The following is a 17,316-nucleotide window of genomic DNA, read 5'->3' on the forward strand; positions in this document are numbered from 1 at the left end:
GGGGTTCTTTAACGTGCACCCAAATCTGAGCACACGGGCCTACAACATTTCCGCCTCCATCGGAAATGCAGCCGCCGCAGCCGGGATTTGAACCCGCGCCCTGCGGGTCAGCAGCCGAGTACCTTAGCCACTAGACCACCGCGGCGGGGCGGCATTCAACTATATAAAACAACCTGCACAACCTGTGCGAAATCGCAACTTTATTATTAAGATTGGTGCGAGTACGCTGGTTCGCGCGCACGCATTTCTTTCAATGCTGCGAATGTCAGCCCCGTTCTCCTCGAACCAATTACCGCGGAAGTAATCCTTCCTTCTCCTCAGGTTGCAGACGAGCTCGCGCTGGATCCCGACGGTGCCCGAGAAGTCCAGCGCATGTTGACACAACGGGCCCAGGATTGTCCCCGTGCGTTGGAAGAAGCGCTTTTTGAGCTATACTTCTCCATTAGCCGGGGAAAGGTAAGCGGCTACGTTTTGCTCATTAGAAGCAGTCACAGTGAGGTAATAAATTGTATAACTTGGCGATGCTCAAGGCTTTCTCACGGTAGAAGCTGCAAAAAAAAACGCAAAAAAACAGGCCCAAATGGAAATCCTGCTAGACACTGCATGCACTGCATTCCGTCGATTTCACTTTCAACCAATTATTTGCTCTGTTATTTTGCGCTTGTATACTTCGTTAATAAAACCTGCATGTTTACAAGGCGTTATATACAAAGGCTTCGAGGCTGGACATAGCTGGTGTTACTACAGGTTTAGCCGTGGTTTCAGGAATCTGTGATGCTACCAAAACACAAAAAAGCCCTCGCCTTACACAAGCTATAATTACATAATGTAGGTAAATGAGCCGGCTATTTCGAGTAGAAAGTTCGTTCTCCTTAACACTGCTGTTCACACACTGTCCTGTTCAGTGAATGTAAACTCGGACACTTCAAAGTGTAATTTCAAACGCTGCGCCAGCCAAAAAAAAAGCCACCTATTGTAAACGTGGTTTTTTGTGCATTTGGAAAAGCAAGACGCCTACACATGATTCTAAATTTTCGGTAATGTACCGTCGATCAGCTGTACTATCAGCTGACTTAGCATTGCGAGGATAGTTACAGCACAAGTAGGATACACAGCGTCGTACTGGTGATCCTTAACATAAGTCTTCTCGATATTTTTGACGAAATATGTACCTGCAAAAAGAATGCCTTGCGTGGTGAAATGTCTCGTGTGACCTCAATCTCAAGCGTGTTCAGTAGACGCCGTCAACGCAGACGTCTTTTGGCTAAAACGCTTACGGTATTGAATTACCCGCCGTTGTGATCTAGTGGTCATCGTACTTGACTGCTGACGCAAAGGTTCCGGTACAACATTTCAGTGGAAGAGGTGTGCTCCAGGCCTGTGCTCCTGAATTTAAGACAGCGATTTGGGTGCATGTCACAGGGGTCCTGCGAAAGTTCTCGAAGCTTGAAGTAGCCATGAAACGGACTGAATAAGTGAGCTTATTGTCTGACGAATTCAGTGGAGTTTGAATATTGGTGGCACGTCTGAATGACATTTCCTCTTCTCTAGTCCCGACGAAAGCACTGGAAGCTAAGCAGGGAGGGACGGCACGGGGAAAGAAAAACGCCACACGTACCTCGCGACCCTTTTGAGCCCCTTTGCTTTTTTTTTCGAGTGCATGGCTTTTTAGTGCAATCATGTGTGCATTCGTGAACAAGGCGTGGCCTCCCGCGGCGCGAGCCGTAACGACCGTGCGCGCCATGTTGAAATCAGCTAATGGCTGACACAATGACTGACGTGTGATGTTGAGCTTGTCCCGTCATTTCTCGAGAGAAGAGAAAGCAATTTTTAGCCGACTTTGAGATTTTATTGTGAATTTCAGGCCACATGCTGGGCTATATTTGGCTCGCCTGACTCGGTTGTTCCGTGCTGAGCGGTTGTCATGCGCGATCGCTGACGCCAGCGTAGCTATCGCTGATTCTTTTTCATTCCTCCTTATCCCATTCCCTTGCGAGGCATACTGCTGAGGTGCCACACTTAGCTGCAGACAGTTGTGGGGGTCGATTTTTTATTTCCTCCTGTAATAAAACCACTCCACCCCGGCGTGTTTTCAGAAGCCTCGACTTACGATCGGCCCCGCCGCGGTTGTCTATAGTGAATAACGTACTCGGCTGCTGACCCGCAGGTCGCGGCATCGAATCCCGGCTGTGGCGGCTGCATTTTCGATGAAGGCGAAATTTCTGAAGGCCCGCGTGCTCAGATTTGGGTGCACGTTAAAGAACGCCAGGTGGTCGAAATTTCCGGAGCCCTCCACCATGGCGTCTCTCATAATCACACGGTGGTTATGGGACGTTAAACCCCACATATCATATCGACTTCCGACCGGCAGCGTTTTCCAAGCACGCTCAAAAAGAGTTTCGGGGCCCTTCCAAAGAACCGCAGGTGGTCGAAATTTCTGGAGTCTTCCGCTATACCGTTTGCTACTCCAACAAATATTCTTATATGAAAGTATTGTAAATCCGAGAACCTTCAGTGGAAATTTATATTTTCTGACATTTTTTTAATTTTTTAGGGCTTACAAGTGGATAAAATAAGCAACCATTATTCTGTGAGGATGGGATAGTCTGTAAAGAAGGCTAAAAAACGGAAGGCTCTTGTGCTTTTTTCCTTCCGTTTTCAAGAAAGCGAACCGTTCACCACCTCGCGCAGGTGTTCGAGTTCAGAAGCGCACTGGATAACCGTACACCCGCTACCTGGCTCACCGGCGGTGCCAGGACGGCTTCACTGACTCAGTGATTGCCCAGGAGTTCCCCGACAACATGGTGAAAGTGCGCAAGGTGATTCTGACGCCCAGCCGACGCGTGTACTTGCCTCCGCAGCTGGTCTGCAAGAGCCGGCTGCTGCAGCACTTCGACACCGAGTTCGCGCTGCGTGTTGTGGTGCGTGACGACGACTGCAAGCTCGTGTCTTTCTCGCTCGGGGCGTGCAAGGACGACTTTGTCAACGCGGTACGTGTCCTAGAAGTAATGCACACACCACGCTCCGCCTTTCCTCCGAACCCGTGAGACGTCAAGCGGTGGAATTTCGTTCATAATTCGTCGTTTGCCCAAAGCGTTGCCTCGTGATGGGCGTTATCAATCGAATGTTCCATTTATCATTCACTGCAGCACATCAATAATTGATAATAGCTAAGTCACCTGAATGGCTTTAACTTCGCTATCCAAATTTTAAGTGTAGAAAGTTCACAACCATTCGGGACTCGCGAAAAAGCACTTTTGACTACAGCGAAACGTGAAGTGATTGTCCTCGAATTTAGCACGTCGAAAACGTATTAGACATGAGCACTTAAATACCCGTGTTGAAGGTGTTGTAAGGCCCTTGATAAAATAAACAATGTTCAAATATTTTTCGTGCCCATAAAACGCAATTTCGTGGCTTATAAGAAATAGTACCAAGAGCAATACTCTTCTGGTTGCCCGTGGGTTATCTCCAGGTCATCAAGCCGCCCCTAACGCACGGCTTGAAGATCGGTGGGCGGCACTTCGTGTTCCTGGGATGCTCGACCAGTCAGCTGCGAAGCCACGGTGTCTGGTTCTACGCCCGAGACATGGAGGGCCGCACTGCCGACTCGATACGCATGGGTGTCGGTGATCTGTCGGCCATCCACAGCGTTCCTTAGTTCATGGCGCGGCTTGGGCAGGTAGGCAGAGGCGTTGCGCCCACGGGACGAAGTACTCATGACACTTCAAAACCCGCAGGCTTTCTCCCAGTCACTGGGGTATCTTACTGTGCCAAGCCAGTTCACGAGCATTGAGCCGGACATCAAGAAAACAATAACGACCCGCAGGTCCGGAGAGACCCTGCAGCGAGAGTACGTGTTCAGCGATGGCACCGGGCGCATCTCGCACGTCCTGCTGCGCAAGGTACTGCGCTGGTCAGGTGTCCTATAGAGAACCGTCCGTTGTACTGTACCGGATGTATGTGAAGGTGCATGGTAAAAAGTGTCTGAAATCCTTCAATGTTTTAGCACGTAAACGCCTGTACCGGTGCGCACTGTGAAAGGCTGGTCACCAGATTCGACAATGCGTGTGTGTCACCTGGTCACGTATAGGAATAATTCGGGACGCACACTAAATGTGCACACAGAACATATGGCTGTCTCCAGACTCTTACTGCATGGGCAGGTAGCGCCACAACTCTCATAGATTGCGTCAGATGTGGTGCTACGAATTGGCCATCAGGATATTATTTGGTGTGTAAATAACACCGTAGGTGGGGCTTGTTAACGTGAATGTGACGCTCATTAATCTGCGGGGTTCTACGTCTCAACACTATAATATGATTATGAGAGATGCTGTACGATAGGGTTTCGGAAATTTTGATCATCTGCTTTTCTCTAACGTACACAGACATGGAACTGCACACGGGCCTCTGTCATTTCACTTTCATTGAAATGTAACCATCGCGGCCGGGGTAGAAACCGCGACTTTTGGGTCAGCAGCTGAGCACCCTTGCCCCTGACTCGAACGTGACGTTTCAATATTTAGTATGTTTCTACTGAGACTTTAAAGCTTTAAAGGGACACTGAAGAAAAACAAATGACTTGTTCTGCATTGACAAACTGTACTTTGATGTTCTACAATCATAAGTTCATTATTAGCGGTAAAAATAACGTGGCAGTTTTATTCGTGAACTTCGCGCCAAAATCTCTAAGTGTGACGCCAGAAGTCCCTAAATGTATTTTTAGTATTGCCGTGGCATTGGCTCGATAAAATCCTCTGAAACTTCAAATGCGAAGTATATGGTGCCAGCGAATCCCAATGTATTCCATCCATTGAAGGTTACGACCGAATATAGACATCTTCATCATTTCTTACCTCACACAGCGGGTGTTCGTGGCGGGAATCTTCAGGTGACGTCGCCACATACATATTTTAGCGATTTGTTTGCCTTCTAAGTGCCAAGGGGCGGTAAGAATTGCGTTTTCGGGAGTGTGAATGTGTACTTTACTAATGGACGAAAAATCATTTTGCTCTTTATTGTTTTTTAAAGAGAAGTCGCTTCTGAAAATTAGCCCGGTTTCATACAAAGACTTCAGACAGTTCAGTCGCTTGGCATAATTACATGCTAACCGGAGAGAAATTTTACCAATATGCTACAGCTACATGCACATGCTATATTGAACATACACATATTCGATTAAGACGTGTAATACGACGCTCGCCTGTGTCATCTCAGCTTTTTTCTTCCCCAGTGAAATTTCCCACAGATCGCGCTCACCTTCCGGAAAAAATAATGATCCCCCTCTTCCTATTCCTTAATAGAAGCTAAATATTATACTTAAGTTGAACAAAAAGAAGTAAATCATTGTTCGGGCATGTCGGTATTACACGCGTGCTTTGAGCTTTTTTTAAGCATTTTTCAAGTAGCGCTCGGCATAAATACCGATGGAACGTGCAAGAGGCGTGCCAATTACATTCGAGTTTATTTGCAGTTTTCACAAAACATGGAACATGCATTGTCATTGTGCCGGAGCAAAAGGCGTGCTAATACACAAAAGAACTAGGCTCATGGCACCACCAGTACAACAGGTGACAGCGGACAACTGCAAGAAATGAAAACACATAACACATGTTGGCGTAATCACACGTGTAAACAATAACTGACAACTCTAATAATAATGGTACCAGTTCAGTACATCATTACATCAATACACCGAATGAGCACGAACACAAAACAATCTACATGTAGATAGTTTTGTAGATACTCTTCCATATTTGCAGACATATTTTTTGACAATACAATAAAAAAGAATAAGTGATCCTGTAAATTAGTGAATACCTGTGAAGTACCATCTGCACAGCAGGTCGCCATAGAATCACGTGCTTCCACTCGACTCGCAGGTACACCGTGCTCTTAAACTTGAGGAAGGCGAGGAACCCTGCGCCGTGCAAATTCGTTACGGTGGTTGCAAGGGCATGCTGCTTCTGGATCCGACGCTGGCCGGACGAAGGATCGTCTTTCGTCAGAGCATGTGCAAGTTCTCCTCGGAGCACGAAGATCTCTACGTGCTCAAGACCAGCAAGCCACGTGAGTTGCCCGGGCGCTCGCTTTAATGGCCGAGAAGTTCGGTCGAGGGCCCTCAGCCAGTTGCGAACAGAAAGTCGTTAGAAGACTGCTTATTAATCGGAACGCTGTGGCCCAGTCGATGCGTGCACTTTTATCGTATACTTCCATCAGTCTAAGGTTATTCGTTTCTAGTGTTCGGCTCGGCAGTATAACCAGTGGAGCTCTGCGTATCTGTTTAACTGCGATCAATAGGTGTTCGAAATCTATTCTAAAGAAAACACCTTGTAGCAGAAGCACTCCACTTGTACACCGTATGAACGCACCTAATTCGACGGTTTGCATTGAACTTTTGAAACGATCATACTCGTTTGCCGCTATTTCTTTCAGTTTGCATGTCATGGTTTTTAAAGGAGGCTTTGCCATGGTTACCCAACTGTTTGCGGTGAGAAGCAGAAGCTGCTTGTACACTGGGCCTGTAAATGTGTCAAAGTTTATTGTGAGAATATGTTCAGTGCAAAATGAAGCCTAGATGTCCCGACTGTAAACTTGACCCGCCGCCGGCGACCGCCATATTGACATGGTGTGTCTGACATCCAGTGCTGCGCAGAACGGAGCAGCCATCTTGAAAATTCAGCTGCTATGAATCATTCATTGTGAATGCCGAGCAGAAGAAAGCAGAAAAAACCTAATGTGCAGCTGACCACTGAAGAAAACTGTTCGCCGGTATGTAGATGGTGGCAAAGCAAGCAGCGCGCGAGTGTGCGAGTGGACAGGCTGCTTAGGTCATTGCAACAACATTAAATTAATGAGATAAGCGCTGGACCAAATGGGCTGTTGTTTTGCGAGCCTGTTGGTGAGCCTCTATATAGTAGACAATAGGATAAAAGAATGGGTTTCATGGCCTGTTTACGTGTGCATAAAAGGGTTAATAAAACGCTAACCTCGCTGTCTTCGAGTAATCCTTCAATGAATCCTACGAAACAACTGCATGTATGTGTTGAAAACGGTCGCCTTCTCCACGCAGATTTTTTTCAGCCTGCTGGCTTTACTAGTTAATAAACATTGAACCAACTAATGACGCGTAGACTACGCTGACGTCAATGCCAATATATGTCGTGTCTAAGATTTCTTAGGTAAAGAAGTTGCATTCATTTTCATGTAGGCTACGTTGCGATCCACAAGTGCTGCAAGTTACGCGAGTATCCTCTAACAAAACGATACGCATATAGTATATAGCGATGCTAGCGTGCTGGAATGACTCGCAACGTAAATTAAAGTGGTAGGTCTTTGCGTCACAGATACCGAGGTCGCTACGTACTCTCGCAGGTGTACTGTACCTGAACAGGCCCATGATCACCATCCTTGAACAGAGCGGCATCAGGGCGAAGGTGTTCCTCACGCTACAAAACCACATCCTCGACTCCTTCATCGGCAGTATGCTCGACCCGCACGAAGCCGCTCAGGTAGACATCTTTGCTCTTTTTCTTGCATATGAAGTGGCACACACACACGCACACGTATATATACACACACACACGCACGCGCACACGCACGCACGTACACACGCACGCGCACGCACCGACCCGCACGTACACAGACGCACACACACGCACACGCGCACAGACGCGCACAGACGCGCACACGCACACAGACACTGCCGTTAGACCATGCCTACCTATACTTACTAATGGCTGAAACCGACGATGGACACGATTACGAACTGTGATACGTTCTCAATACTGTCCTTCTGCATTGTGCACGCCATTTAAACTGCAGTCTGCTGTTTGCACTTTGTGTATGGGTATACCCAGACTGCGTGCGCGTAATGTTGAGCAAGCAGATGTGCTCAGTAGTAATTACGGTCAGTCTCTTAGCATGAACTCTGAATGAGCAAGTCAGGACTATCTGCGCAAACATATTTCACAAAGCATTCTTATTAACCTTTCGTCGCTTCATGACATTTTACGACACTTTTCCCAATAAATTATGTAGCAGAAACATGGTTACAATCGTTAGAAATTGTCTTCTATAGCATAGTCACCATTTATTATGTCTGATGCATTGAAACCTGCGCAGGTCCTATGCACGTATTCTGCAATGCGACTTCCATACAAGGAACTTGCTGGTGTTGGCGTCGACCTCACCGTGGAGCCATTCTTTCGAGCGTTAGTCCGTGCTGTCAACAGTAAGGCCCTGAGTAAGTATAGTGTTCTCAGCCATATAATATGTACAGTGTTGTCTGCAATATGTCGCAGATTCTGCTCTTACCCAATGCAAGTTTTTTTTCACAAACCTTTCTTTCTTCACATTTGCATCACAATTAACTTTGAATAATATCCCCTAAGCTTTCTTATGCATTACTGTCTGTCAGTTCTCATTAATATTGACTAGAATAAGTTGTTCGCTTCCGGGCGTGTGTCTTGTCACGAAATCTGCTGAACGAGCTGTCTTACCGTTCCCTCCTTCTTTTACGGCCACTTGCCACTAGTCTCCCTCGTGTATTCGAGTGTGATTGTTGTTGGTGACATTACGGTGCACGCTTTGTTCTACGTCTGGTTTTGTTCTACGTCCAAGTGTCCGTGGAGCCTGTGACGCGCTATCCTTTTCGCAGAGGAACTGAAGACCAAGGCTCGCATCTTGGTTCCGCCTGCCTTCGGTCGCACCATGTTCGGCGTGCTGGACGAAACGGGCACACTCGAGTACGGCCAGGTGTTTGTACAGTACTCGAACGATATGCTGCGATACAAGATCAATGATCCTGCGACGATCTTGGAAGGTATAGTGTGACCCTTTAATTTGAGTACTTTAAGTTTTCCAGTGGGTCAGAAGAGATTGGTTTGTCTTCTGCACTTTCTCTGGGAGCGTCTTACACCGTATTCTTTCATATCTGCACATGCTTGTAGTCGAGAGGGCCACGGGAGGAGGTGTCTCGCATTCCCGGGCAAATAATTGAGGCGAATGGTTGCTTTATGGATTGTAAAAGTCATCTTCCTCTTTTATTTCTTTTTCTCCAAAGCATGAACGCACGTACCTCGCCAGATCACCGTAAATCATGACATACAGAAGCCTTCTTTGATCATGCCGTAATACGAGTGCGCATTCGCAGTAGCTTCTTAGAGGAGAACATGCGTTTGTATTTGCGTTTGTTGAACGTATGTATGCAGACCGCTCAAGTGTCGAGTGGTACAAGAAATTATGACTTATCTGTCTGGTGTAAATGCTGAATATTCCTTAATGTAAGTGACATTAAAATGTTTATTGCATGGTTCCTTATCACAGACTACAATATAATAAATATGCACGGCGTAGTTGACTGCCCCTAATAACTTCGAATACCTAGGGTTTTTCAACATACGCTGACATTGCGTAGCACTCAGACCTCAGGCATAAAACCTCTATAGGACTCTATAGGTTTTTATAGAGATGCCGGAATGGACACCGATTTGCTGAAGTTCAGCAGCTTGGTACCGTTACAGCTTTCACACCAGGGCGGATGTATTGAAAATGTTTTAGTGCGTTAGAAACCAAGACATGATGGGTTGCATAATTACTTTTTGTTGGAATTCGGCATGCGTTTCTATGTTTGTTTTTGTACGTTTCATGAGATTTTTTTTGCGTAAATATAGGCTGCCCGCGCTGGCCATGCATTACGATTTAGCCAGCAAGTTTGATGCCAGTATCGCGGAGCCGCAGCTTTAGCTCTTCAACAGCTTCCACCCTATAATAGTTAAAAACATAAGAAACAAAAAGTGCATGCACATTGCCTTAAATTACCGTTTGGCTCAGTGCCTTGAGTCTTCCAACTCGATGAGCTTTGCGTTGCCTCTCAAAAACACTATACTTTCCCAATGCAGAGACGGCATAAAACATAATTTTTTCGCACCACAAAAAGCAACGATTCCTTTGATAAGAATTGTTCTAAAGACGTGCACAAAATGTGTGAATTATGTTGAATTCACACTAAGGTTAGGGAAAATAGGTAAAAAAAGGGGGGGGTGACTGTGATAAGGTAGGTCTTCAACGGAGTTTATCGCACAGGAGCGGTGTTTTTGTGTTTGTGTGCAGTGAATATATGCCAACGGACGCTCTAAAAAGTAATATGCATTTCGCCATTCTATAGCTTTTAGTAGTGCACGTTCATCAAGAAAAATATTGTGGTTCTTTCTGGCACAGCTTGATAGCAGTGATTTGAATTATGTGTGTGGTTTAACGTCTCAAAACAACCATATGATTATTAGAGACGCCATAGTGGAGGGCTCCGGAAATTTTGACCACTTGGGGTTCTTTAACGTGCACCCAAATCTGAGCAAACGGCCCAAAACACTTCAGCCTCCATCGGAAGTGCAGCCGCCGCAGCCGGGATTTGATCCCGCGACCTGCGGGTCAGCAGCCAAGTGCCTTAGCCACTAGAACACCGCGGCGAGGCTTGATAGAAGAAGTGCTTCAACAGGGCTGACGTACTTTTCTGAAACGAAAAACCTCATGAACAAGGTGGCATTTTTCATCATTATTTTGCTGAAGCGCCATATAAATGCTTCAAAGTTCATTAGTCCAGCTAGCTCAGCAACCTTCTTTGACGATGAAGTTGGGGTTATCAGTAATGCATATTTTTTTTCACGCGAAAATTTACAAAAAGGTCACAGGTTCGGTTCCTGTCCACGGCAAGTCATTTTTCACACATTTCTTTCTTCACATTTGCATTAGAATTTGACTCCCCCTATACTTTCCGTGGCATTGTCTGTTAGACCTCATTAGTATTGTGTGAAACACGGAAAAACAAGCCCTCAACTGTACACTTCTTACTACATTCACGAGGGTCTCGTACTGGCAGACTGGGTGCCTTCAGATTGTATACGAGGAACTATTGGTCAGCTACCAGCTCGTAATAAGTTCACGCGCTACGTGACGCCAAACAGGCTCATAAAGTGTGTGCCTCATTTGCCGCTATGCATCCAGGTGGCGCTGACTCACTCTGACTCACTCTGACGCAGCAGTGATGAAAAATAGGGCACTGTGGAAATACAATAGGTATGATGTTGTGAGAGGAATATGGAAAGGGGTCATGGTTTCTGGGCTGACGTTCGGCAATGCGGTCATGTGCATGAGATCAGAAGTTCAAGCAAGATTGGAAATTAAGCAACGTGGAATAGGCAGGCTTGCTTTAGGAGCTTACGGGAATACACCAAATCAGGGAGTACAAGGTGATATGGGATGGACATCATTTGAGGGCAGGGAAGCTAGCAGCAAGATAAAATTTGAGAAGCTATTGAGAGAAATGGGGGAGGAGCGTTGGGCTAGGAAGGTTTTCAGCTACTTCTACATGAAGAATGTCGATACAAAATGGAGGAAGCGAACCAGAAAATTGACTGCTAAATACTTAGAAAACAGCAGGTGGCCAAACCAAAAAAAAACTATCGGTTAAGAAGAAAGTGAAGGAAACGGAGACTGACATATGGAGAATGGGCATGATTAAGAAGTCCGCACTAGATATCTATCGAACCTTTAAGCAGGAAATTGCCAAGGAAAGGATCTATGATAATACTCGGGGTAGTTCTCTACTGCTTGAGGCCAGGACGAGAGTACTGCGAACCAAGACATATCGGGCCAAATGCGAAGGGAAAGACACAGTATGCAGTGCGTGTGGAGAGGAAGAAGAAACTGCCGAACACTTGATAATGTTCTGTAAAGGGCTTCACCCTATAGTTCAGGATGATGGCGCTGAGTTTTTCAAAGCACTGGGGTTTAGGGACCGGGAGGGCAAAATAGACTTTATGCGGGTAGACGTAACTAGAAGGAGGTTATCTGATTGGTGGCTAAAGTCAAAGCACGAGTGAAAATTAAACCCTTCACTGCAAAGTACGAATCCTCAAACTCAATTTTAGAGAAAGAAATATAGTTTTTGGTTCATTAAGTATTACGGCTTGGTGGCGCTAGCCACCGCCCGATCTAAAGGGTAAAGCCATATCCATCCATCCATCCATCCTTCTATCCATCCATCCATCCATCCATCTATCCATCCATCCATCCATCCATCCATCCATCCATCCATCCATCCATCCATCCCATCCATCCATCCATCCATCCATCCATCCATCCATCCATCCATCCATCCATCCATCCATCCATCCATCCATCCATCCATCCATCAATCCATCCATCCATCCGTTTAATTCTCTCTCTCTCTCACGCACGCACACGCACATACACACACACAAACACACACACACACACACACTATATATATATATATATATATATATATATATGTGTGTGTGTGTGTGTGTGTATTTGGATACATAACAACCGCTAAACACGGCTGCATGAAAGAGGAGGACGAAGTGAGTTTTCATTTGATGCTGGTCTGGCGTCATCTTGCTCGTCCAGTTCTGTGCGCTGTAAATAGATCATTAAACAAGGTACTCGTAACATTATTGGTGGAGGTGGACGATCCCCGTACCTCGATGGAGATGCGCAGCGGTCGCACCATCGGCGAACTTTCGACTGCTTCGACTGCTGGTACTTCCTCTACGCCACCCTCATCAGTCCAAGCCACCACCTACGTCTCACTTCCGCACCTCCAGGATCCCGGCACTTTCTCCGGTGATGGTACGATCAATGCTGACACTTGGCTGAAGCGGTACGAGCGCGTCAGTGCTACTCGCCGCTGGGATCCCACGCTCATGCTCGCCAACGTGATTTTCTACCTGGACGGCACTCCCCGAACATGGTTTGAAAGCCACGAAGCCGACATAACGAGCTGGGATCTCTTCAAAGAAAAGATACGTGACCTGTTTGGCGATTCATCTGGTCGTCAGCTCGCTGCGAAGAAAACTCTTGCCACACGGGCCCAGTCTTCTACCGAATCTTACGTCTCCTACATTCTTGACGTCTTGGCCCTTTGTTCCAAGGCCGACCAGTGCATGTCGGAAGACGAAAAGAATAACCACGTCTTGAAAGGCATTGCTGACGATGCTTTCAACCTGCTGGTTTTTAACAACGTCTCGAGCATCGACACAATCCATAAAGAATGCCGGCGTCTCGAACAAGCTAAAGCCCGCTGCGTAGCCCAAAGCATCGTGCGCCTTCCGAACACAGCAACCACTTCTTCGCGTGACGACTCCTTCCACCAGGCCCCTCGATGTGACAACCTTACACACATCATTCGTCGAGAGGTCGAGGCAGCACAACCGGTAGCCACGCCATTACCGACGTCTGCACCTTCCCCGACCACGATATCTTTAATACAAGCGGTCGTTCGTCAAGAGCTATCGAATGTCGGCCTACATCCTGTTCCTACCGTATACTCTGCTGAGCCTTCTTATCGTACCCCTTCTTCGCCTCGCATACAACGCAATCCGTCCGAATGGCGTGCTCTTGATGACAGGCCCATATGTTTTAACTGTCGACGCGTTGGTCATATCGCTCGTCACTGCCGTAGTCGCTGGGCTCCACCGTGCCATTATGCACCTCAGTATCACGCCACTTCTGCACGCCAGTCGTCCCCATCACTTTCTCCATCAACGCCGACCACATTTTCCGCTCCTACAGCACCTCTGAGCAGACCTCGCTACGACCGTTCACCGTCCCCTGCTCGTCGTCAGTCCCGGTCGCCCCCACAACGCCGTGCTGCCTCCCCGACCTATTCGCAGCATCTCCGACCGGAAAACTAGGCCGTGCAGCTTCTGGAGGTGGAGCTGCGTTAACGACCTTCGTAAGAAATCCTCGATTAACGTCAACAACGAACCGAAACCTTTTGGGCGTTACTGTCTACAATGTTCGTGTCAGTGCATTGATAGATACTGGCGCGCATGTGTCCATTATGAGTGCTAACCTTCGCCGCCGACTTAGAAAAGTTGTCACGCCCGCCCTCAACCGAGCTGTACGAGTCGCCGATGGAGAAACTGCTGCAATTCTTGGCATGTGCTCTGCGCGAGTGTCTATTGGGGAGAAAAGCATTGTCGTTCTTTTCGCTGTTATCGAACATTGCCCTCATGAACTCATTCTCGGTATGGATTTTCTAACCGCGCACTCTGTCCTCATAAGCTGTTCAGCTGGCTCTCTCCATCTCGAGTTAGCCCTCTTTTCCGACCCGACCAGCCCACCACAAACCAGCCTCTGCTGCATTGATTTCACGCTCCTCCTTTTTAACTCTGTCACACATGTCGACTTATCCTCCACGCCGCCAGTACCCGATGGTGATTACATGGTGGCCCCGATTCCTGCCGTGATGCTTACGCATGGGGTTGCTGTGCCTCATATGATTCTGACGATTAAGAGAAACCGCACCTTCCTTCCACTGGTCAACTTTTCACTTGCCACCCAAGTTCTGCCACAGGGTATCTCCCTGGCCTAAATTACCGCTCTCCAAGATGACCATGTCGAGCCCTTCAGGGTTGAGATTGCAGCAGCTCATTCAGTGGTTCCACTCCATCACGTTCTTGGGGCGCCGACATCGAGCGAATGGTGTAATCGGACATCTCGTCTGAGCAAGCTACAGCACTTTGCCATGTTCTTGATGGCTATCGTAGCATTTTCGACTTTGCCAGCAACTCTTTAGGCCAAACGACCATTGTCACCCAACGCATAAATACTGGCCATGCAACTCCCATTCACCGACGCCCCTACCGTGTGTCGGCGTCGGAGCGTGCAATATAACAACATGAAGTCGGCAAAATGCTTGCGAAAAACATTATCGAGCCTTCATGCAGCCACTGGGCTTCTCCAGTCGTCCTTGTAAAAAAGAAAGATGGAACACGGCGCTTTTGTGTCGATTACCGTCGCCTTAACAAAATTACCAAAAAAAGACGTTTATCCTTTACCTCGCATTGACGACGCCCTCGACTGCCTGTACGGTGCCACTTATTTTTCAACTATTGACCTTCGGTCAGGGTACTGGCAGATAGCCGTCTACGAGATGGACCACGAGAAAACCGCATTCATCACTCCTGATGGTCTTTATCGGTTTAAGGTGATGCCCTTTGGTTTCTGCAATGCACCAGCCACATTTGAAAGAATGATGCATTGCTACAAGGGTTGAAATGGTCCACCTGCTTGTGTTACCTTGACAATGTTATTGTCTTTTTGCCCACATTCGACTCGCATCTTGATCGTTTGTCAGCTATTCTGGACGTTTTTCGTCGAAGCGGACTCCAGCTTAACGCCTCCAAGTGCCGCTTCGCTCGTCGTCAAATTTCCGTGCTCGGTCTCCTTGTCGATGCCCAAGGCGTGCGTCCAGACCCACAGAAAATTCGCGCAGTCACGAACTTTCCTGTTCCGAGGACCACAAAGGATGCCCGCAGTTTTGTGGGGTTGTGCTCATATTTCAGACGCTTTGTTAAGGACTTTGCGACCATTGCACGCTTCTCACAGACCTCTTGAAGAAAGACGCCTCGTTTACCTGGGGCCATGATCAAGCGTCATCGTTTTCGCAACTTACGACACTGCTTACAACGCCACCAATCTTGGCTCACTTTGATCCATTAGCCCCAACCGAGGTTCACACGGACGCCAGTGGACACGGCATAGGAGCTGTGCTATTGCAGCAACAACAGGGACACGACCGTGTTATAGCCTACACAAGTCGACTGCTATCTCCAGCCGAGCGCAACTATTCCATCACGGAGCGCGAGTGCCTCGCCCTTGTATGGGCAGTCGCCAAGTTTCGTCCATACCTGTACGGGCGCTCATTCCGTGTTGTCACGGATCATCACGCACTCTGCTGGCTAGCCTCCCTGAAGGACCCCACGGGACGTCTCGCTCGTTGGGCTCTACGCCTTCAAGAGTGCACGTTCTCTGTAATGTACAAAACAGGGCGCTTACATCAGGATGCGGATTGTTTATCCTGCTACCCTGTTGACGAAGCAACCGATACTGACGCTATCACGGACGTTTTTTGCGTGTCGCAGCTGTTGAACATTGGCGAAGAGCAACGTCGGGATGCTTCTTTACGAGCCATCATTGACAAACTGGACTCAACGCCTCGCGACCCGTCTCTACGAATGTTTTTGGTGAAAGACGGGATCTTATATCGCCGTAATCTTGATTCCTTCGGATCAGACTTACTTCCTGTCATCCCAGTGCACCTGCGTTCCACTGTCCTGCATCAACTTCATGACGCTCCCATGACGGGCCATTTGGGTGTTTCTCGCACATATGACCGGGTACAACGTCGGTTTTTTTGGCCTGAACTTGCCCGCTCTGTTCGACGCTATGTCGCCGCTTGTGAGCCCTGTCAGCGTCGCAAAATGCTGTACTCGTAACAATATTAACAGTTTAGACCGGTAAACTTACGGCAACTGCCAAGCTGTCTCTTCTCTTCCCAATTACGTTTGGCCTATTGGAAAAACCTCTTTATGGAGTAGCTTTTACAAAGGCGTACTCCTTTCGCATAAGAATGGCGGATAGCTCCCGATGTTAATCATGCGACACTGACGAGACAATAAACATCTACTGTGTTCATGTAAACGTTTTGCGAGCGAATGAAACTTGCTACGCGAAACGTTGAAGACACTAGACAGTAGACCTTTTTCCGAAGAGAAGATCGTTGGTTCATGGCTCTATGCGTCGCAGGCCAGCAAAGCGACGTGGGCATTGCTGAGTTTTCTAAAGACGACTGGACTACGGGACCACTTATAAGCGTGCAATAAACAAGGTCACATCTGCACACACGTTGCCCTTCACTTCTCTTTTTCTTCTCCTTTAATCCCCTCACCCCCTCCCCCAGTGCAGGGTAGCAAACGGGACGTGCGTCTGGTTGACCTTTCTTCCTTTCATTTCTACCCTTCCTCTTCCTCCTCCCATCCTCTCTCTCATTATATATATATATATATATATATATATATATATATATATATATATATATATATATATATATATATATATATATAAAAAGCTTATATGCAAAAGAAAAACATCTGTTTGTGCACAAGGTTATAAGTATGAAAGCAGATGCGCTTCTGTTTCATGAATATTTCTTCATTTTCGTGATGTTAAGGTAAATCTGTTATTGACGTTGCATAAGGTCAACGCTGATTTTGTTATTCGTGCGTTCGTTGACGATGTGATCGCGGCTCAAAGCTTCCACGTCTTGAGCCAAAAGGCCATTTGCATTCATTCCTTATTACGTACCGTCCCCACAAACTCAGCCAAGTGGAGGTTACGATGATTGTTTTGCCGAAAGATTGGCTGGCAACGCACAATGAAATGCGGAGTAGGCAGTAAGTTTGATGCCGGTATCGGGGGAAGCAGCTGAAGCTTTTCAACAGC

The 17,316-nt window shown here is 47.2% G+C and overlaps 1 pseudogene; it reads left to right on the forward strand.

The window, feature by feature from the left end:
- Positions 1-17,316, forward strand: part of LOC142768357 (uncharacterized) — a 53,402-nt pseudogene that overhangs the window by 23,032 nt on the left and 13,054 nt on the right.

The sequence above is a fragment of the Rhipicephalus microplus genome, chromosome 8, assembly GCF_043290135.1.
Source record: "Rhipicephalus microplus isolate Deutch F79 chromosome 8, USDA_Rmic, whole genome shotgun sequence".
Taxonomy (NCBI): Eukaryota; Metazoa; Arthropoda; class Arachnida; order Ixodida; family Ixodidae; genus Rhipicephalus; species Rhipicephalus microplus.